The sequence below is a fragment of the Marmota monax genome, unplaced genomic scaffold (assembly GCF_021218885.2).
Source record: "Marmota monax isolate L192 unplaced genomic scaffold, Marmota_monax_Labrador192_F-V1.1 WCK01_AAM20220418_F8-fsc00012, whole genome shotgun sequence".
Lineage (NCBI taxonomy): Eukaryota > Metazoa > Chordata > Mammalia > Rodentia > Sciuridae > Marmota > Marmota monax.
The window spans coordinates 5647761-5671415 of NW_026695227.1; the positions used below are offsets into that span (position 1 = coordinate 5647761).

General features: G+C 32.2%; 1 long non-coding RNA gene across 1 annotated transcript; it reads right to left on the bottom strand.

The window, feature by feature from the left end:
* Positions 1–3355: 3355 nt before the first annotated feature.
* LOC124087427 (uncharacterized) lies at positions 3356–22986 on the bottom strand. The gene is made up of 3 exons (XR_006850047.2): positions 22618–22986; positions 10683–10755; positions 3356–3633 (listed from the first exon to the last, which is right to left on the bottom strand). It is a non-coding gene; the product is annotated as an uncharacterized LOC124087427 (long non-coding RNA).
* Between the last annotated feature and the right edge of the window lie 669 nt (positions 22987–23655).

Sequence of the window (23655 nt, forward strand, 5' to 3'; positions counted from 1 at the left end):
ATGAAAAATAATAATGACAATAGAATACTTGAATGACAATATAAAGAATAATTAAAACTGGAGGATTAATCTTTTTCTTCACATATCCTGGCTGATGCTAACACAATTGCAGAAACCATGTATTTAAAGCTACATTTTATAAAACCTCACTGGCAAAAATCAATAGAAAGCTTTAGTGGGTAGAATGTGTGTAATAGTAACAAGTAGAAAGGTTAGTGTAGAAGTTAATGGTTCTATCAGGAATAAAACAGAGTTAAAATGTGAAGGAAAGGTCTACCACAAGTGGTTCATTAACCTTTTAGAACCCTGGTGTATCCTTGCTGTAAAGATTACAACAAATCTGAGTCAGACTCTACTCCCATTTGCTAATACTCCGCCTCAGCACAGCACTGCTTAAATTTCTCATGATAGAATTATTTTCATTACAATTGCATGTTACTGCTAAAAACTAAAACAGTAGAGTTAGATTCGGAGGACTTCAGTAAGCACACACCATGGAGTATTTTGGAGTATTTTTGTTTTTGTTTTTTGCTTTTTTTTTTTCCTTCCAGGTCTTCGTTTCGCTTTGAACTCAGCTTCAGACTGACCAAAAGTGGTAGTATATGATGTAAGGTCCAATAAAGATTTACCTTGTGGTCGCAGTCCCATTTTAAATAGGTAGCTGTACTTATCTCAGAATTCTGTTAATTTTCAGCTTATTTCAATTATTCATTGACCGTTGAGAAGGGTCAGAAGATTTTCAAGATTCATTTTTTAATCATTTAGGGAAATAAAATAATTTATCTTTTTTATTCAAAAATATATTCTGTGGCCTCTGTATCACCTGGAATTCACCTGGGTAAAGTGGTTTGGAAAAGGATGATCATTTGACTTGCACTGTGATGATGTAAAGGTAGAATTATGGTAACAAAAGTCACAGTGTGAAACACAGAGCCATAGCAATGATTTAGTGTCTTCAGGTGAAAGGTAGTCACAGTGTTGCCCCTCCATTTTCCCTACTCCCCTTTGACTTTTTTAATCTTAACAGAAAAAAAAATGAAAGAAAACCCCATGCCTATATTTCCTCCTCACAGTACCCTTCCTGCATCTTTCCCATTTCCTGACCCCTCTCTCAAATCTTTCTTGCTTTCCTCCCAGTAAATTTTAAGTTTAGAAGTTTAAATGAGCAGCTGCCACAGCAGGCAGGACAAATATTCTGGCAACAAGGGAGACTCCTGTACAGGATGGCTGGCTCCCCTTTGGAGACAGAATCGACCTCTGCAGCAAATCAGAGTCATCAGCTTGGAGCCTGAAATCCCAGACCTTACATTCCTTCCAAAATTTCCAGTTGGTAATCTATCCTGCTGAGCTGATTCCTTTCAAATTTCCATATAATCCAAAAATGAAGTTATTTTTATTTCTTCCTTTTTTTTTTCAAAGAGGGGCAAATTCAGTTCATAATTAGGGGAGGAGTAGTTTTTGGATTCGATCCTCTGCACAAAATCTGTTATAAATATGTCCTGCCAAAATTCTGAACTGTAATGTGCCAGTTTTGTAATAGGTTTAGTGCTCTGGTCTTTTTCTCTAAGTCCAAATTCCCTGTCATTTTAAAACATTTTGTCCTTGAAAACCCTTTTTATTTTTCCTCACAATTTTCTTTTTTTAAAAGATGATGTGGTGTGCATGTTTTAAGCCATCCCATCTGTGACAGCTGAAGACAAAAACGTCAGCCTGAGATTTGGCACAACTTGGGCCTGAGTCCTGTAATCTCATTTGTGGCTGTCCTAGAACTGTTCTTATTACCCGGAATCCTTATCTTGTAGCCACAGCCCAGGGCAGCATTGTGGCTCTTTTGAGTATAATCAATGCACTGGCTAAAACGCTATCCAGATCTTTGTTAGAGCAGACACCATCTTTGGAATTGACTCTGATGTTGAAAATTGCTGAACCCCTTAATCTGCTTCATTTCTCTTGCTTGAATGATGGTCTGAACAGTGCAACTTTAGAGGACAATGACTCTGGCTCTTTGAAATGTTGATTTTCATCGGTGGCACAATGTGATGAGCACATAAACTCTTTATATAGTTGGTCAAGGATAGTAAGGCTTTCTACAAAGAAGACCACATTTACCAATTACTGGGCATCTCACTTACCAGAAATCTTTGTGATAAACACAGACCAAACTTCATGAAGCCTAGAGTTAAATGAGAACTTTGACTTAGTTGGAATGAATTCAGTGGTTATATATAATATATATAACAGAAATTATATATTTCTGTTTCTTTCACATAATTTAAAAGCAAACCATCATAGAATTGAATCTTTGGCATCAGTTTTTTTAAGTCAAGACTGCAATTTTCTTTTTGGTGTGAAACTGAAGTCTTTTTGTTTGTTTGTTTAAGAGAGAAGTTTTTCTATTGTCATGCTGTTTGTTTAATAGTGCAGAAATCATTTATAATTAATTAATACCTATTTATCATAATGGTTAGATCATAGGATTCACCACTCCAGACAGTGGCTGAATTTGATCTGTGTGGATAAATAATTTTGTGAATAATGGTAATTTGGGTATGTGTTTTTCACTCGGAAAGAGTGAATACATACTAGATAACTAAATCTAGTATTTTCCTATTATAATTGAGATTATTTATGTCCATAGAATACAAAATCCAAGTTATCTCATTATTTAAAATTGAATCTAATTAATAATTTTAGTATCTAAAACTAAACAACTGACAGAATTTTTAAGGTTTGGAAATAGAAGCATTATATTTGTAATTTTAGGATAGTTCAACTTAGAAACAAATGTTTAAGTATGTGAAAGCTATGGTACCAACAGTCAAATCATTTTCTTTGTACTTTTTCTAACTTGAAGCCAATTTTCATCAGTTTTCAGTATTTGTAAAATCTATATATGGTGATGCTCTTAGTTGGATAAATTTCTTACTATATGGGGAAGAAAAGGAATAATTATCATACCTTATTAAATGACTGGTCTTGTTCAGAATTCTAGGATTTTGCCTCCTATACTAACCTGAAGCTCCCCACTTAAAGTCTTAGTATCCACTGCATAGAATGAAAAGGAAAGAGCTCATATGACAATCGAGGGGCTCACAGCCTCAAGGCACCACATGATCCATGTGATCATAGTTTGTTTAAATTAACAATAAGGACATATCAGTTAATTAGACTCAGTGGTGAAGAAAGGGATTATAAAAGTCTAAAATGGAATTTCCAAGTGCTGAAAGCAAGAACTGCTGAAGAAGCATGATTTCTTTCCAGTTAATTTGATTGGATGGCAAATAAGCAATTTTACACCCAAATGAAACAGAAAATACAACTCTAAAAAACTGGATCACAAAAATATGCTGTTGAAAAGTTTTGAAAGGTACATATCGTTTGTTAAATTTATTTAGAATTCCCCCTTTTCTGTTGCTTTATTTTTTTATGTGTCTTACAAGTATGTGGATAATATGCAGTTGATCTCTAATGCTAGCATGCTTAGTCATTTCTCTTCATATTCAGTGTGAGCCACAATCCAAGCATGAATCTGTTCATCATTCTTCATTTGCTTCCCAGATCTGCATGCAGTCCTTACTCTGCTGTATCTTAGTTCTGCGATGTTGGTGCTTGATCCTTGTAAGTTTCAGTTTCCTAATTTATAAAATAAGGATAATACTACATTTTTCAATGTTTTCCTGAGATTCAATTTTATGCTGTTTTCCTCTTCCAAAAAATCTATTCTATCTCCTGCTCACCATTCCCTACTCTGTTATGAATATCTATCAATTCATCCATCTTTTGATCTATTTATTTATCTATCAGTCATCCTATGCATCTACTTGTTTTCCAGATGTTACCAAGTGTAATTAGAAATATAATGCCTGTAACTAAAATACAGTACAAAATACAAAACAATATAATAGAACATAAGGAATGAAACAAAGGGCAAATAAGATATTAAAATGTAAAGGTAGTCAATAAAGGGTCAGTCAACTGTACACACACATACGCACACAAACACATGAACACAACCCTTTTAGTTGGTATACTTTCCAATTGCTTTTGTTTCCTTTAGGCAGTTTTGAATATGGTCATACCCATTTTCATATCATCATGAGATGCCCTGGGTTAGTTTTAACCATCAAATAGAATTGATAGTGTTGGCAGTGTGGTTATAATGAATGCCATTTTGTAAGGGAGCTATAACAGTGTCAAATATGCAAAACAGTGTATTGCATTTTACAAAATGTACATTGCATTTTGCCAATGTGGATATAAACTTAACTTTTACATTTGTTTTATGAAGCCAGAATATCTAAACATATATATAGAATAAATACTTAATCCTGATTTTCATAAAATAATGGATTATGATGATGATGATATAAAATGTTACAGCCTAAATAATACACCAGCTCAAGTAGTGAAATAAGTAGATAAAATCTGAATTTATTGGTAATAAAGGACACATTCTTAATGACCATTTTCAACATTCTCAAGTATAAATTAGCTAGATGACTGAATTATTTTTTATTTATAGGAAGAACACAATAGGATTTATTCTATCTCACAAGATAAAACAAGAGGATTTAGGAGATTCAAATATATCTTGGATTTTTCTCATATTTGAACATATTCCCCAATGTTTTTAACTTATAACCAAACTGTTTGAAACCCCCCAAATTTAGTTAGATTATTTATGCATCAAAGAGGAGTGTTTAAACTCACACTTTTGAGGGTCAAGAGGATAAATCCTCAAATTTTTCTCTTAGAAAATCAAGGACTGACCCCTTTTTTTCCATCTACTTTTTCTAAGGGTGGCGTGATATTGCCTATGAAATATTTTAACATAATAATGGATTCTTTAGCAATTTTTCAAATATAGTATTCCTAAAAATCATTAGCCTAAAAACACCTGTTAATTCCTGACTATAATTAACACATAAAACTTACTGTATTGGAAAATGCATGTCTTAAGTGAACCTGTGTTTTTTAAGAATGGGTATCACAACTAGCTGTGCCAAATCCTTTGGGAAAAAAAAGGTATTTTTATTCATTCAGTAAAACACCATTAGACAGAAAATTCTGTAATATATCTCAATTTAAGTCAGGATGAAATTTCAGGCAATAAAAATGGTTACCATTTACCTCAGATATCAAGGAAAAAAAATATTTGGAATCTTGGAAGAATTTCAAGTCTATATTCATGATGCAAACTCCATTTCTCTAGCTCAGACAACCAAGATGAATAAGAATTCAACTCTCCAGGTTAAAACATTTTCCTTTATTCATCTTTTATGGCCATTTATCTCTATATACCTATTTTTCAGGGCTCTTATGAAGACAAGTGGAATAGTTTGCTCTGAAGTGCTTAAACTCTTAGGAGGAAAAATACTCTATAAGAGCAAATTATTATTATCTTTATTACTATAACAAACACAGGGGATAATTATTTTTGAATCTAAAAGAACAAGGAAAAGTATGATTCTACATCAAAAATTACACAGTGGGTGGTAAATGGTTTTTACTTCTGTGAAGAGCAATACAATAATTTCCACATTGCTCTGCTTATAATATTTATCCTCTATTGGCCTTGCTTCTTGTGCTTTCAAAATTTCTTTCCTTCCCACAAAAATTTGCTAAATTTTGGCCTTCGCAACACCTATGTAGGCTTAGAAAATTTTAAAAAGGAGCTAATTTCTTGCTAAAATAGACTTCACACACAAGAATTCACTGAATTTTGTATATTTCTTTTGTATTGTATGTAGTGTAATGCAAATTTTAAATTTTAATGGTATTTTTTCTTTGCAGTGTTTCTGTAATTATTCTTGTTTAGGCTAATATAACATTTGATTAGAGAATATCTGAAAACTTTACAGATAAATCATCTTCTCTTTTCATACTATGTTCCTGAGCTTCATTTTCTACAATATATATTTTTACTGATTTGCATTATTTGTATGTGTTGTGTGAAGCATTTCTTGGGGTTTATTAATGGCATTTGAGGTAAAAGTAGAATTATACCATTCCCTAAGTTTTTCATTCCTAGAAAAATGCAGACTACATTTTGCTAATAACTGTACGTGAAAGCAATGATGTGGTTGCCAGTTTTTAAAGAGATAGTATGTCAAGAGGTCTAAGTCTGTTTCCCAAATTTTTATATCATTCTCTCTCCGCTTACATGAAATCTTACCTTCCTCTCTTCTGATGCTTCTGCATGTGGGATGATAGCCAGACTATGTGTATATTATTCTCCTTATTGTTACTCTACATATTGTATTCACTTAAACCACAAATATAGTCAGTTGCTGAGTTATTTCCTTGTAGCCATACTTACCTCCCCTTTCTGTAGATGGCAGGGATTTGTGCTAAGAAGGGATAAAGATAAATGGAGTGTCTATAGGAGTGAGGCATCATATGCTGCTGTTTCTGCTTTTCTCTTTAACCAATGTGAAACATATGGCAATAAAGTAACAATTATATATTATTTTTTACTTCATGATTGCATTCCTCCACTTAATTTCATAAACAAATTTTGAGTTGCATTGTATTTATATTTTAGTCAGTTTTTGATGAGTATAGAAAGACAGTTCATGGTAAAATCACGTTCTTGTCTGCCAGTCTGGCTGGGCACAATTCATGAGCCACTTATCAAGCAGAAACGAACTTTATTTTTAGAACACACGCTGCACCACACAAGCTCTTCAGGAATTCCTTCAGAGCCCAACTGCCACCACAGGCTTCCCACAAGCCTCTCAACCCCGCCCCACTCCTCCTGCTCTTGAGGCCAGTTGGCTGGGTCCCTGGGCAGAGCCAAAAGAGTCCCCCAATGAGCAGCTCCATGGTCTGAAAGGGCGGGGAAATAGCCCAATGAGCATCACCGCAGAGGAGCCAATCAGCTGGCAGCTGGAAGTTTGCTGGGGCCACCGTGAGCCAATCAGCTGGAATTTTGCTGGGGCCCCTTTGCTGTGGCTCTCAACACTTATCATTTCCTTAATCCAACATTGGTAAATTTTAGAGTTCTCCAAAGAGGAAATTTTATTGCTCCTGGAAGTATTCTTTTTCATGCTCTTCTCATATTGAAGATAATTCATGATCAACCTTCAAAGTTTTCTGACTTTGTGATTTAAAAAGATATCTGTCTACTGCTTATTGAAGACATTATAAAAGTTATCACGAAGACTGAGGAATTTAAAAGAGAGAGGTTCCAGTTAATTAGATGTTTGCGGTAAAATAGGCAATGAAAAAATTAGGACACTGACCCTAAAGCAGGAATGTGAGTTCTATGACCAGGGGTGAATGTGGTAGAGTATAATGAGCGTAGATGCTGGGCTTTGGTAGCAAAGTCAGAGATAATTGGGCCAATATACTTGACTAGTTTTTACCCTAGCTCAGTGTATAGCCATTGTATAGTTCTGAGCACAGAAGCAACATTGGTCTGACAAATTAAAATTTATATTTCAGTAGAATAGAGTCAAGCTAGGCATGATGGCACACACTAGTTATCTCAGCAACTTAGGAGGCTGAGACAGGAGGACTGCAAGTTTGATACCAGCCTCAACAACTTGGTGAGGACTTAAGCACCTTAGCAAGACCCTCAAAATGAAAAAAAATAAAAAAATAATTGCTGGGGATTTATCTCAGTGACAAAGTGCCTCTGTGTTCAATTTGTCGTACAAAAAAAAAAAAAAAAAGAATAGAGTCAAAATATGAAACTATCTGAACTATATACAAAAAGTGTAATTTGTGTCTTTCTTTACCCCATAGTGTTTTTTTTTAATTCTCTGTAAATCAAGATTTTTTCCCCAATTGAATCAATTAAAATTCACCTGATGATATGACCTTTTAAGGAACTTTATAGTCAACCTTTTATAAAGTGAAGGCTTCTTTGCTTTCCAGAAAGTAATCACATGGTAGTTTATACTCAGACCATGTACACCATCATTTCTAAAAAGGAGGAAAAAAAGGAAGTTAAAATAAAAGAACCCTAGATAATCAAAGATAACTGGGTATGATCTTACACATATTGATTAATTTTGGGGGTAGAGTGAGCCCTGAGGATATGTATGTTTAAGAAGTACTGCAGGTCATTTTCAATTGCAATGGAATAGGACCTCTGGCCTTCAATATTTGTTCCTTTCTCTGTGTACATATGAGACAGTGTGTGTATGTTAGGTGGGGAGGGGGCAGATCAATAAACGTAGAAATCAACAGTTTCTCTAATTTTTATATATATTTGGTCTTCTAACTATTCCTTATCTCTCTGTCTCTTAGACACACAAACAGAGATAGTGGGACAGACAGACAGATACACACACACATACTCCAGATGTAATTGTGGTTTTTAAAATTGCAACATCTGCTTTCATCCCAGAAGAAAATAAATCTGGCATTGCTTGTCAGCACGGGAAAAGTTAGGAAACCAAGTTAATACAGTGGAATGTGTCTTTTGCACCAAGCACAGAAACAATAAATCATTGAGTGTAATAAGAAAGTGTAGTAAGAAAGTTGATTTTTTTTCCTAACATGCCAGTCTATTGACCTTTCTGATTATATCTGTTGCTTATCTCCTGTTTATAACAATGACCATGCAAATTACCCAAATCGTCACCATTTTATCTAGTAATGTTAATCTCAATTTTATCATACCAGTATTTTGCATTATTCTATGTAAGTTGATAACTTGATTTCAAATTAGTATATGAGCAGCAATAGGTAGGAAGTCATATGTGTGCTGAAAGTTGATACAGAGGAAATATCTGTCACTAAGGAAATTCTTAGAAAGAAGAACAAAATGAAAGCAGATATCCAAATAAAGGTTGTTTTTATTTAGTGTTAGCTAAGGTCATGCCTTTTAAATCATCCTAAATGGTACTATAACCTGCCATAAGAGTTCATTCAGCTAGATATTACAACAGTTCTTACTTTTCTTTTGTTTCCCTAAAGTATAGCATTCCAAACACTTATTAAAATTTCGAAATTCATTACTTAATAAGAGTAAATTTGACAGCAAAAGCTTGAAGAAGTGTTTAAATTATTTTAGCTAACTCTCTCTTTTACATATTCCAGGTATTAACACTTTTTTGATGTCTTGTTGAAGCCAAAGAGAAAAACCCACAAGTTTTTTTTTAATCTAAAATATTCAACAGAAAATGCACTCACGTTGAAAATTGCTTATATTATATTAAGAGAATTAACCATATGTTTCTTGCAATAAGATGAGGAGATGATTTTAGCATACATTTGCAGACAGTTCATAAGTACATGTGACCTTCAAAAAGTGACAGGCAGATTTTATATATATTTTTATCAATATGAATATTTTCTGTCAACATAACATTCACCTTGTCATGCTTGCTTTTTGAAATTGCCATCTCAAGAGCTTTAATTATCTCTTAAAACCAAAAGTATTTACATTTGCTTTGTCTCATGACTGTTTACCACTAACATGACACTTGTTTTTTTCTCATGTGTGGTGACAAGTGGTCACTAATCATTAATAAAATGACAAGTCTCTTATCCAAGCTGTAAAAACAGTAGGTTTTAAAAACAAACTTCAGAAGATTAAGCCTCCTCTGTGATTTCCTACAGTGTATACACATCAATAGAGGGGACTATGTGCTGTCACTTTCTTCAATTAAAGCTAATTGAATTACCTAATACATGTTATGCACTTACGCTGACAATATTCTCTTAAAATTAGAGGTACAAGAGCAAGCAAGGAGTTAGAATGCTTACCTCTCTTTTGGGAATTCAGGTTCATTTATAAAATGGAAAACAGGAAAGATATATATTTTCATTTGATCTTGAATCTCACTTATATTTAACTGTATTGAAGTCAGTGGTCTTATTTATTTAAACATAGTAATAATAACAGGAATATTTCTTTTAAAACTGAGTCAGCAACTTAATGTAGCCCTTGTGTCTTGGTTAGGTTATTTGTTCATAAAATTTTGTTAAAAAGAAATGGCATAAGCCACAAAGTCTAAGAATTTATGTCTATAAAATAGATTTAAAGATATAATGTCATTTGAGCCATTTTTGAGGAAAATATAGCTTGTAAAATTAACTCAATTTCCCATTGCAAATTTGCATGTAATATTTATAAATTTTAAATTCTAGAGGTAAAAGATGTTTTAGGATGCAGCAACAGTTTAAGACAGAACAATAATATCTATTGGGCATAGGTATGAGCATTTTAATAACTTTACTTCAAAATTAAAGTTTTGTAATTTAGAATTGATCCATAAACATAGACACTATTCTACATTTAATACTTATTTACTCATTTTGACTTCTAAGATAAATTAAATATTCATTGTGAACTGCAGGAGGTATATGAAAAGGATATGGCTGTTGTCCTTTAGGAACCTAAAATCGAATTAGTGATACCAAAAGAAAATTCCATAAAAACTTACCAATATTATAAACAAAGTCTAAATGAGGCAAGTAACCTAAGCAGTTGCAATGGGAAAAAATGTGAAGTATTTTAAGAGATGTGTTAATACTAATGTTGACAAGATCCTGGACCTGAATGAGAAAAGTGATAGACCCACTATTACTGAAGTTTCTTACTCTTGTGATTGGATCAATTCAGTCTGATCCCAGATAATTATAAACAAGTATCTTAGTTCATTTGTGCTTGATAACAGATTGCCTGAGAATGAATAATTTTTGAAGAGCAGAAGTTTATTTCTCACCATTCTGGAGGCTGGGATGTCTAAGATCAAAGTTCTGTCATCTTGTGTCTGGTGAAGGCCTTCTTATTGTGACCTTATATGATGGAGGGCAGAAGAACAAAGGGAAAAAAAGGCTCTGTCAATCCCTTTTACAATACCATTAATCTAATTATGAGAATAGAGCCCTCATGATTTAAACGTCTCCCCAAAAACCCTACTTCCCATCACTGTCGCGCTGGAAATTAAACTTCTACTACATAAATTTTGGGAGACATTTAGATCATAGTAGCAAGTTTGGTGAGAAATAATATTTTGTTGGGAATGTGTAGGCTTAAGATATCTATTGTTCATTTAGGTAGAAAGTCCAGTGTTCCAAACATTGACTGTTAAGTCTGCAAAAGCTAATTGGAAATGAGTCTATAGTTCAAAAGAGTTTTGGTAGTTATCAAGATAGAGTTTGTAGCCATAATTGATTCAGTTTAACAAAGAAAAGGAAGATTATTCTTGACTTGTATAAAATGTAATAGAAAACAATATTTGAGCTTGCCAATGTGAATTCCATAATTAGAGGAAGGAGACATTCTAAACTTCAGAAATACCAAAAGTAAAATTGTGATTATAAAGCTTATTTAATGTATAAATATTATCTTTCAGACATAGAAAAAAATCACAGAGGTACAGACAAAATCCTTTATACACATACACACACATACAGATGCTTATATTATGTAATATTCTTAATTCTTGATGAATGTCTCCAAAATGTGATTTTTTTTAGGCTGAGAAATTTGATAAGTTATAGTTATCTGTCCATAACCTATCAATGGAATTTTCCTTCATTATTTTTACCATATTTTGTAATACTTTAAATCAACAGTTTGTTTTATCATGTTTTCCAGGGATAAAGTCTGTGTTTGTGATGTAAAAACTTTTTTTATTTTTGCCTTTATCTTTAAAATATTTCTTTCCTATTGAGTTCAGAATTTTAATTTGGCATATACCTTTTGTTACCACAATTAAATTATATACTAGATTTACTGTTCCACTGTCCTCTAGATTTCATCATGTTTTCTTGAACATTGGCTGTCTATCTCTTTATGGCTGATTAAAATGTACAGTATATTATTTTCCATGGACCAATTAGAATATTTTTCTCTTTAACTTTGTTTTCAGAAGTTTGACAAAATTATGCTGAGACATTGTTTATATAATAATTAGGATTCCTAGAACCTAATCTGTGATTTACTGTGTTTCCTAAATTTTGGGAAAAAAAAAAAAAAAAAAAAAATATATATATATATATATATATATATATATATATATATATATATATATATATATATATGTATGTATTTGGGGGGGGTATCACCTTATTTTCTCCTTCTTGAGCTCCAGTTAGTCATGATGTTATATATTTGAATTCTGCACCACATGGCTATTACATTCTTTTCTGTATTCTCCTTTTTATTTTGCATCTCTTTACAAATGATTTCTACTGCCTTGTATTTAGTTCACTGATCCTGGCTTCTCTGACTGGCTTATGTTCAAGTCCATTTATTGATTACAAATTATTTCTATGGTTTGAATGTGGTTAATCTCCCCAAAATTTATGTACCAAAAACTTGTTTCCCAATTTAATAGTGTTGAAACATGGTGGGACTTTTAAGAGGCAACGACAAATGGGAGGTAAACTTTCATTGGAGGAATGTTCATCATTTTATGTAAAATTTTTTAATTACAAAAAATGTATTATCAATTCATGATGCTGGACCATAAAATCAATGCAAACAATCAAACAACAAGAAAAAGAAAACATAGCTGAACCAGATTTTAAAATAAGTAGGCAAAATCCCTTAAAAGACCATAGTTAAAAAAACAGAGATGATAAACAACATAGATAAGATGAAAGTATTCATCAAAGACTTGACATATAATAAAAATAGAATTTAAAAACTGAAATATAATTTTTTTTAATTTTTTTTATTTTGCAATTCAAAAAAAAATACCTGATGCTGGGTACTTTTATAAAGTTAAGAGGTTTATTAAGTTTTGGAAACTAAAAATCCAAGATTGGATTGTTCCATCTTGTGGGCCTCTAATAGGGACTTTATGGTTAAATAATAACAGGACAGATTGCATCACATGGCAGAAAAGAAGCAGGTACCAAGGGATGGTCTTATCAATTTATTCCAGTTATAGAATTCAGAAGGAGCAAGGTTTTGCCTTGGTACCCAGTACTGATTCTTCCATTTTTCCTTCTGGGGGCCTGTTTTGTCCACCATGGCATCTTTCCTGGGAATTTTCTTCAGTTTGATTCTTTTGTCTTTATCATGGAGAGACTGCCAATAATTGCATTTTGAATGCTACCAAAACTCATCTGAATTTAGTAAATGTTTTAAGGGGACAGCCAGAATTTATGTTTTGTTCTCCAACCTCCCCGTGAGATGTCTCCATCTTCATTGTGTTCTATCAGCCTGGACTTCCTAATTTCAAGTCTTGGACTTCTGTCCATGCAAGGCCTGGGCTCTTATGCTTATGTTTGAAAGATGTTAATGGCAAACACTCTCAGGTTGAGTGGCTCAAACTGGTCAGTATATATTAAATGTGGCTTCTCTTCTCCATTCTATGACGTGGGGCACTAAAATTCTTGTTGACTCAATAGTTCTTCAGATATTTTCATGTGTGGATTTATTCAGCATCTATTCTATATGATCTTGGTGGCCATGTTATTTTGCCATTAGCTACTCTATCATATTTAGAAGTGGAAGTCTTACAAAAACTTTTTAAAAGACCACTGGAAAACATTGAGCAGATTCAATGCAGACAGTAAATGTTAGATTTCATAATCCTTACCTTTTCACTGTTTAATTGAAAGCAAAGTGTTCTAAAATGATATGAAATTTTGAAGCTTTCCATTATTTTTAGCATTGCTGATAAATTACCAGTTTCACTTTATAATTTTTTTATGTTCTATGTGATATTCCTTATAGAGAGCCATGTTAGCAAGTTGCAATTTTTTGATTATTAAAGAACAGAAAAATTAATAGCTTAATATATTCAAGATTAACTTTAGCTTCCTTTTTCTATGAAAATCCTGTATGGGATGATCAATATAAAAAAATTAGTCAAGTGCTTTGGGAAAATTTTATAAAGTGAATGTGGTCACCTATTATTCACGGACCCCTTGTGGAATGCAGGTATAAAACAAGCCTTGTTCTTTTGGTTCCCAGCTTTCTGGAGAAATGTTAGTAGTATTGTAAAACCACGTGATATTAGTGTAATACTTTACTCAACTGAGATATATATGAACAGTTAATTTGTGGCTATAATCTGCAGGCTTCCATTTTATTTGTGATGAATTCTTAGTTACCTAAGGCATTATCAAATTTATAATTCACATTTATATGAACACCTCCATCTAACAAAAAAGTAGTTAAAACAGATGTAAAATTATTTATATCATTTTTAAAGGAGGGAAAATGAGATGTGTTCTATCTTCACACAAAACTAATATGCATGTCTGTGTGAAATTAGATATGAGTAGTGGTAATATCTAGATACAAAGTCTTTAACCAGAGGGACCACTTTGGACAAGATCAGCTATAAAATTTAACAAATGCTACAGACATTTACAACTCTGCACATATATAATGGAACCTATTCCTAATACTTATATTAAACTGCAGATTTTATGTGTTAAAATGCTATATCCAATGAGTTAGAAATGTTCTTATCAATCGTATGGTAAAATTGAACAATCAATAAAAATCCTGTTTACTGTAAAGAATAAATTATAAAAAAATATATTCTATTTGACAAAAACTCATATATTACCATAAAATAATAGAATGTATACTGCAGACTGAAGCATGATGAGGTTTTATGATTATTAAAAAAACCCTCAAATTTTCATAAGAGCAGAGGATTATGTTTAAAGATATGACAGTATTAGGTCTCATCCTAATTCAAATATAGTGTGATGGAAAAAATTACATAAAAACTCATTTTATATAGTACTTAAAAATTATTTAAGCCCTTGAATAAAACAGAAGTATATTAAAAACTGATAACTGTGATAGAGAAATAATTAAGGATAAAAATGCCAAACAATATTTTTGCTCTAAAATTATAGAAGTGATATGCAATCTTTGTACAATATGTATAAGATGTTGACAAAAATCATCATTATACTACCTTAAGATAGTTATTGTTGGAGTCTGAAATAAATGCATTAAATCAGTGCCTCCTGACCCTTTTAAATGAAGTGTCTGGCATAAGTACTCTTCTGGACGGATCCCACGTGTTACTTGTCCACAATGTTCTGTTAAGAACACTTTATTTTACTGACATTACATTTGTAGTAAGATTTTATTATGTTGTTGGCCACTGGCACTTTGGGTAACTATAGTAAAAGTTAGCAGAGGTTGTTTTTCTGTCTCCCTCTCTCCTACTTCTATCTTGCTTACTTTTTTATATAATCAATGTCTAATTGGAAAATAATTTTTATGGGGATAAAAAACATTTATGGATGGGCCATAAATTATTCTTTTATCCTACCACTAAATTATTTTCATAAACATCATATTATTGCTTCTGTGTTTCACTACCCCATGAAGGAGAGATTTTTGTAAATGTAATTTTTTTATGTATGTGGTACATTCTATGAAGAATAGAATTTAAGTAGAATAGCTAATTTGAAGAAAACATTACAAATTTTACTGACAAGAAGATAAATTAATAGTACTCAACATTGTTAATGGTCTGTTTAGATTTTGTATTTGTTTTTGTGTTGTTTTCATAGTTCAACCTTGGTAAAATGTATGTGTCTAGGAATTTCTCCTTTTATTCTAGATTTTCAATTTGTTGGCATGTACGTGTTCATAACAGTCTCTCGTGCTTATTTATATTTCTGTTGTATCATTTATAATGTGATGTTCTTCAGAGGAGGTTGGTGGTACCAGAGTACTGAGCGGTGGAGATGGGTTTTGAGTGGTATTTATTAAATTAGATCTATTTAAATATTTTGGGGAGATAAGTATAACATTTTCAAAGAGGAATTTCAGAGCAAATGTTTCTTAGTTCAGTTTCTATTGCTGTGACCGAATACCAAACACTGAGTGACTTATAAATAATAAAGGCTTATTCAGCTCATGGTACTAAAGAATGGGAAGTTTAAGATCATGTGGCTACATCTGCTTAGGTCCTTCTTTCTGGGAGATGACTAAGTGCAGAATCCCAAGGCTGCAAAGAGCATCAGATGGTGAGACAGATGTCCTTGCTGGGGTCTCTCCTCCTCTTCTTTTAAATCCACAGTCTCCTTGTACTAGGGCTCCACACTTATGGCTCCATTTACCCTTAATTGCCTTCCAAAGTTCCCACCTCCAATAGGGTTAAGTTTCTACCTTCTTAATACCTCACAACGGGGAATAAATTTCAACATGAGTTTTCATGAGGACATTCACACCATAACAAAATCCATACATCAAAAATAATATAAACAAACTATTGTTGCAACTCAAGAAGCTAAGAAAACAAGATAAAATTTAACCTAAAATTAGTGAATGGAAGGAAACAAAGATTTGAACAGAAATATACAAAATAGAAAATAGAAAAGTAGTACAAAAGAGTAATGAAACGAGTTGTATCTTTGAAAAGAAACAAAATCAACAAACTTGTGGTTACACTAAGAAAAAAGAGAGAAGATTCAAATAAATAAAGTCACAAATGAAAGAAAACATTATAAATGATACAACATAAATATAAAAAAGCATAAGAGACTGTTCTGAACATGTACATGCCAACACATTGATAATGTAGAGTAAATGGAGACATTCCAAGACACACATATTTTACCAAGATTGAACTATGAAAACAACACAAAACCAAAACAAAATCTAAGCAGATCAATAACAAATAATGTAATTGAATCAGTAAAAATCTCCCATCAAAATAAATTTAAAAATTAAAATTAATAAAATTCAGGACTAGATGGCCTCACTGCTGAATTCTACCAAACATTAAATAACAACTGATAACAACTCTTCTCAAAGTGGTTCAAAAAAGGTGAGAATGAGGGGGGAATTCATATAGACTTATTCAATGAAGCTAAAGGCACCCCAGTTCCAAAACCAAAGGACACAACAAAAAAGAATACTACAGGACAATATCCTTGATGAACAAAAATATAAAAAGCTACAGTGATTCCTTTTTGCTAATCAACCAAACCAAAACACATGAAATCATCCTTGACCGTTTTTCTCACACACCACACCTAATTCCACAAAAATAATACTACAGGGTCTATTTTTTTATTAGAGACTGAAAATATAACCATTTCTTACTTGTGTACCTGTATTCCTGTCCACTCTCACTCTTCACTGGAGTATTGCTATCATTCTTTTCTGGTTTTCTAACTTCTACACTAACCTGACACAGTTATCAGAATGATTATTTTAAAATGTAAGCCAGACCCTGTTAACTTTTTTCTAAGTCACCAAAAAAAATTTTATTTTACCTACAAGAAAATCCCAAATCCTATCAGCTTACAATATTCTCATAATTTCCCAGTGTCATTCTCTATCTTTCATAACTTCCTTTCCTCCCCTTTCCCTTCCACTCACCCTCACTGTTTCCCTTGCTGTTTGCCAATTATTTGCAAACAGAGTTCTAAAAGGCTTGCAATTTTTTTTTGCTTGAAAATATCTTCCTTTATACATCAGCAAATCTTGCTCCCTCAATTACCATATCTGGCACATTAGTGATCGGTTTACTTTTTTCTGTCTCCACCCTAATATAAGTCTCTATTTCATTTGGTTGTTGTATCCTCACTATCCAAAAATATGCAAACGCATAGAAGGTCCTTGCTTAGTGTAATGATTACTAAGTGAGTAAATCATACCTTCATGAGTTGAACAATTTTATTATATTGTAATTATTTTCATTTAAAAAAATTGGGGATTCTTAAAGATAGGACTTGCTATATAATCCGGGTTTTATAAGAAGCACAGGACAAGATGAAATTAGAAGTATACAAAATTTATTCGGAGGAATGCCTAAAAATGATAAAGAGAGATCCAGAGCATGAATAGAGAGCTTGTAGATTGCCATGCACATCTGACCCCTATGAGGGAATAGAGAGAAGGAGACTTGGGTAAGAGAATTACAGATTGCATAGCAGTTCCAAGAAAGTGTTAAAAAGGCTAATGGGGAGTCCTTATGCCAACAAGGCCATTTAAAGGAGCCTAGTGTCTCCCAGCAGTGGATCTGTATTTTAAGCTCATTGTTCTCACTAACTGGCAGGAACCACCTGTGGAAAGTGTGACCTAGGAGCAAATGTGCTGGAAGATCCAGAAGCTGAGGTCTTGAATAAATAATGTTCTCTGTAGCAGGAGACATGAGCAACACATTTTCATGGACTCCACAGCATCTAATTGTTGTATCTACAGGTCCTATCACAGCACATGACCAAATCAATGAGCACATAAATTACAACATTTCCCCCACCACAGGTGCCACTCACTGAATTTTGCCTATTACATCCTTCCTATCTAGTTTTCCAGATCACGTTAAATGTCTTTTATTCCAGGAGATTCTCCTCAGAAAAATCCTCTTCAGACTAGCTTCCTCCTTATTAGGAATCATAAATATATTCACTGTATTACCTAACATTAACTTGGCATCAAAATTTATACTGTCTATTTAATAAGTGAATATCTTTTTCTTCTAAGAAATCATGATTTCTCTGAGACACAATCCACCTGGAATACTTCTATATGTATTAAATACGTAAAATGACACTTATATTCAGAGTAATTGCTTAATAAATGAGTTTTGATCAAATATGAAATGAGTCCCTAGTTAGTAAAGTGTCTCAAGAATAACTTTGAAACATACAATTGAAGAATCAGGAATATGAAACACAGCAGAGTTGTTGCTGTAAGACAAACAACAGTGGCAACAAGAGCCAAGGTACAGGTTTTCCCTGGGAAAAATACACCTGTAGTTCCCTGAATGTAATTTTCACTTATGATATAAGAGATTGATGTACAGTGACAAAATTCTTGATGAATGGTATTTTCTTTCTGGAATTTAAACACTCTATCAAATATATATAATGACATATTACAAGGATTGAGAGGAATAAATACTGATTTCACTCACAATGGACTTATAAACAAAGGCATAATTTTAATTAAGGAATTTATGACAGTAGATAAACTGAAAAGGGACCATGTACACAGAAGTAATAATTGTTGGAAAAATTTTTGCTTATGTAAATACATACATTATTTGTTCCTAGAAACTTTAAAAATAATTGAAATATTTGGCATTAAAAATGTGTTGTTAGACATGTTTTAACTGAAGTTAACCAAATGATGACCAAATATTTCTTTTCTTATGATTACATAGAACTATTGTAATGTTACCAAAAAATATGTGATTCCATTTACTTGACAAATTATCATAATGGAAAAAATAAGGATGGAACAATTTATGCTACTGTATGACTTGTAGGTAGTAAAGAGGCAGTATGCAGACCAAATTTTCCCTTGTAACAAAACTTATAAGTCAATAATTAGTACTCCCAATATTGAGAAAAATATTGTTTAAACATTCTATAAAAGAGGTTTAACTCTTCCATAACAGTTTTGTAACAAGACTTTGAAAGATTATCAGTCAGGTCTTCATTTAGTAGACTAAATACCACCTACTCAATTTCTGTGATGAATGCAAATCTTCATCTAGAGGAAATATACAAATAGATTATCATGGTGTAACAACTTAATAACTAAATAGGAGTACCTATATAATTAGGGTTAAAAATATGATACAAATTTGCAAATACAAATAATTGTTTCCGTACTGAATTGTCAAACATGATGGATATATTCTTTCTATATGGAGATTATGTCCTGTATCACATATTTGTATAGCTTTTGAAGAAAAGAAGTAATAAAATGAAACACATAAGCAAGTAATAACTCCATCAACTTCTGTCTCTTGAATTTTTCTTTTCTTTAAAATGTCATTGAAAATACTGGGAACAGAAAACTTACCCAGTTTTCTGGACTTGTGTTTATTGAATATGTGAGTCTGTTTTTTAAAAATCAATAATTAAATATTCCCTGGTTACATTGATCTTCTCAATACTTTTCAACATTGTTCAACTGACCATAATTATCCAAAGAATACTGACATGTATTCAAATCTGAATATTAAATGTCATCTTTACCAAATTCATCTCTGCCATGTCATCCTTAGTATAGATTGCTACCCATATAGAAAGACACTCAATCTTTTAATATACCTAATTTAATGCTATTTAATGTGCAAGCAGAGCAAGAAAAGTCTATTTTATTCTCATAATTTGATAATTAAAAAATCAAATTTTTGCTTCTGTGGCTTCAATTATCCTTTATTATAAAATTCAATACTTACAATTCAAAACCATGCAGTTTAACTATCAAACATGTAAAGTTATTATTTACAAACTCTGAAGTACATCTAGACATCTGAGAAAAATTTTAAAACTATATACTTCCTTTGCAAAACAACTGAAAATCTTGTTCATAATTAAATTTTAGATTTCTGCATTATGAAGTTTACATACAAAACATTTCTACATGAAAGGTCTTTTAATCTGAACATTGCATTTGTTTTACATTAGGAGAAATTAAAAGTTATTATGATCATTTAAAATCTTTAGTTTCAAATTACCTAGCTGAAAAGTCTAACTCTCAGATATGGATCTCAAACATCACCTCCTGAATCTGAAAATATATGTTTACATTGGTAAAACCAAGATTACAGTACATTTATACATTCATTTTTATATCAAAGGATAATAATAATAGAATGTACCATATTTTAGTATTTATGAAATATTTAAGATTTCTTTTAGATTTTCCTGTGTGACAGGGCCTGTACTATGCCACATATATCATCAACATTTTATTTCATATTAACAATAATCCAAAGAATTAAATCCTGACTACATTTTACAGATAATAAAACTGACATACAGAATGTAAACACAAATAAGTATAAAGATTCTAAATAAACCAAGTAGTCTGGCTGCAGAGGCAACAGATGCTGCTAATACTTGAAATATTTTTAAAAGTGTTGTGTAGTTAATTTTTGATATTTTTCTAACAGGGAAAATTACATATAGTCATTTTGGACTTCAAATTGTTTATGACCCATGCTTAGTCAATAATCAGTACTATTGTTTAAAAATAATTATCTCTTCCTATCCTAATGCCATTGTCTCATTTTAAATGTTTAATCAATACCCTTGATCTGGAATTTAGCAAAAGCTTTCTAATTGCTCCCCACTGTCTTTTTTATTTCCCCCTTTCAAACTGTGCTCCACACAAATACTAAGCTTTTCAAAATATCTTTGTTATGCCATCCCCTTGTTTAAAATACCCACTCTTTTAAAGGTAAAAGTCCATTTTCTTAGAATGTTCTAGAAGACCTTACTTTGCCCCTACTTGTGAAACAGGCCTCAGGTCTCATGATTTCCCACATCCACTTTAAATTTCAGGTATGCAAGACAGTGCATACTTCTCACATTTGGAGTATTCTGTCTCTTTATTGGGATATCTTTTCACCTTTTTTATGACCATCATTCCTACACCTTGCAATTTATGGCCTACTTAATAACCATAGGACCACCATCATGTATAATACTATTTTGTAATCTTTAATAACTTATTAATCATTCTATCTGTTATTGTAACTCCCCAGAATTGAATCCACTCTTCAGCTCTGAAAACTTAGCAGCAAATATTCAGAGTACTCATGTATTAACAGCATTTAGAGAATTCTCTGGAATACCTAAACATCTCTTTCTTGGAGGAATCTTGCTCAGACATGTATATAATCAAGTGTCCTGTAGAAAACATCCATAAAGATCACTATTAAAAATAAATAAGTCACTTGAGACTTGGAAATGTATAACTAGAAACCAGGAATTTCCCCTGAACACAAGATATTTACTCATTAATCCCACTGTAATTCTCAAAATTTAGATGTATCACATTTGTACCAGTAAGCATAAAAACAACAAGACTCCTTAAAGTTGAAGTGGAATAAAAGTGATGAAAATCTTCAGTTTATCTGAATTGTACTTATATAGCACTACGACAAGTTTCAAAATTCAATCTGCCAAATATTAGACTAATATAAGTGGGGTTTTCTTGAAATAGTTTATAATGATAATATTCAGCTAACTCAACTAATTTAAAACTGGAAAAAAATAAAGGAATACATACATTTTCCAAATAAGATGATGATAGCTTATTTATAATTTCAGTCAATATAAACATTTTATTGTTTTACTGAATAAAATACTAAGCTACAACTATATTCTTACTCTAAAGCAATTGCTTTGAATTTTAAAGTGAAAACATTGAAGAAGAAATCTCATGTATAACTAAGAAGAGCCAATTAAAAAAACAAAAACAAAACAAAACAAAAAAGCTGTTAATACCCAGACCCTCCTTTTCCCACAAATTCAAATATAAGATGTTACAAATTCCCTTTTTTAGAGTAAGACCCTGAACTCTGGGAAAGCACAAAATCAGCTACTTTGCACCTGGCAGTAAATTCAAAGCACCATTTCACCTTAATCTCTATCCCCAACATTATGCCATATAATAAGGAAGAAGTCCAACTCCACGCTGATCCCTGGGTAATGGGATCTGTTACACATCCAACACCTCTAACTTTCCATGGGCTGCCCAAAGGAATAGCTTTTCCTTGCCAGTGTGAGTTAAGGGACCTGGCATAGTCTAGATGCCTGGGTGTGCTAGTGAGAACAAAAATAGTTCAGGTAGCATGCAACTGTTTACAAGACCAGAGCAAGATACACAGATGAAAATACCAATTACCTACCTCTCTCTGCAGAGAATGATACAGAGCATCCAAAGGTATCACATGTCTAGGGACTTACCTAGGAGTTGACTTGGACTTGTGAGGAGACCTGGCTTACTTTGGTTGCCTGGAAGGTACCACAAACAGAAAGCAGGTCAGCTGGAAAAATGGTTTGAGGCCCTCAGATTGATTGGTGAGTCTTTCCCTTTATGAGGCTGTGTCTAAAGACTGGAAGAGGTAGCTCTTTCTTCTTACACATATACACACCACTTAAATCAAAGATAAAAATGGAAAAAAATAAATATCTTGGAACCAACACTAATGAGACAGAGATATGATTTACTTGACACAGAATGCAAAATGATTTTAAAAGGTACTCAACAAAACAATCCATGAACAATGCGAAAATTCCAACAGAGGAATAAAAAATAAAAATAAAAAGTACCAAACAAAGAACTCAGAACTGTGGAAAAGAAATGAAATAAATAATTGACTAGAGAAGTTCAAAGGTTGACTAGATCAAGCAGAGGAAAGAATAAGCAAACTTGAAGTCAGGTTATTACAAATTGTCCAGTCAGAGGAACATCCTCCCACCAAAATAAAAGAGGAGGAGGATAACAGAATGAGAAAAAAAGAAAAATCAGAAATCAATAGTAAAAGAAAAAGAAGAAATTCTTAAATATATGAAAACTGAACAATATACTCTTGAATGGCAAACTGATCAAAGAAGAATTAAAAGGAAATTTAGAAAGTAACTTGAGGGAAAAAAAACACACCAAAACCAATGGAATGCAGCAAAAGTCATAATAAAAGAATTTATGTTGATAATGTAGACATTAAAAAGTAATACTTATTACAAAAATCATTTAAAGTATGTGAGTTAATGCATATGTTAATTAGCTTGATTTAGCTATTCTACAATGTTTCAAAGTCATGTAGTACTTGATAAATATACCTAATATAATGTCAATCTGAGTATAAAATTAATATTTAAAAATTATAAGGACTCCAGAAAAATTCCCTTGCTTTTCACCCCAAGGAAATAGAAAAATAGATCAAGCTAAATCCAGTTTAGCATAAAGAAGAAATTAATAAAGATTAGAGAAAAAATGGAGAA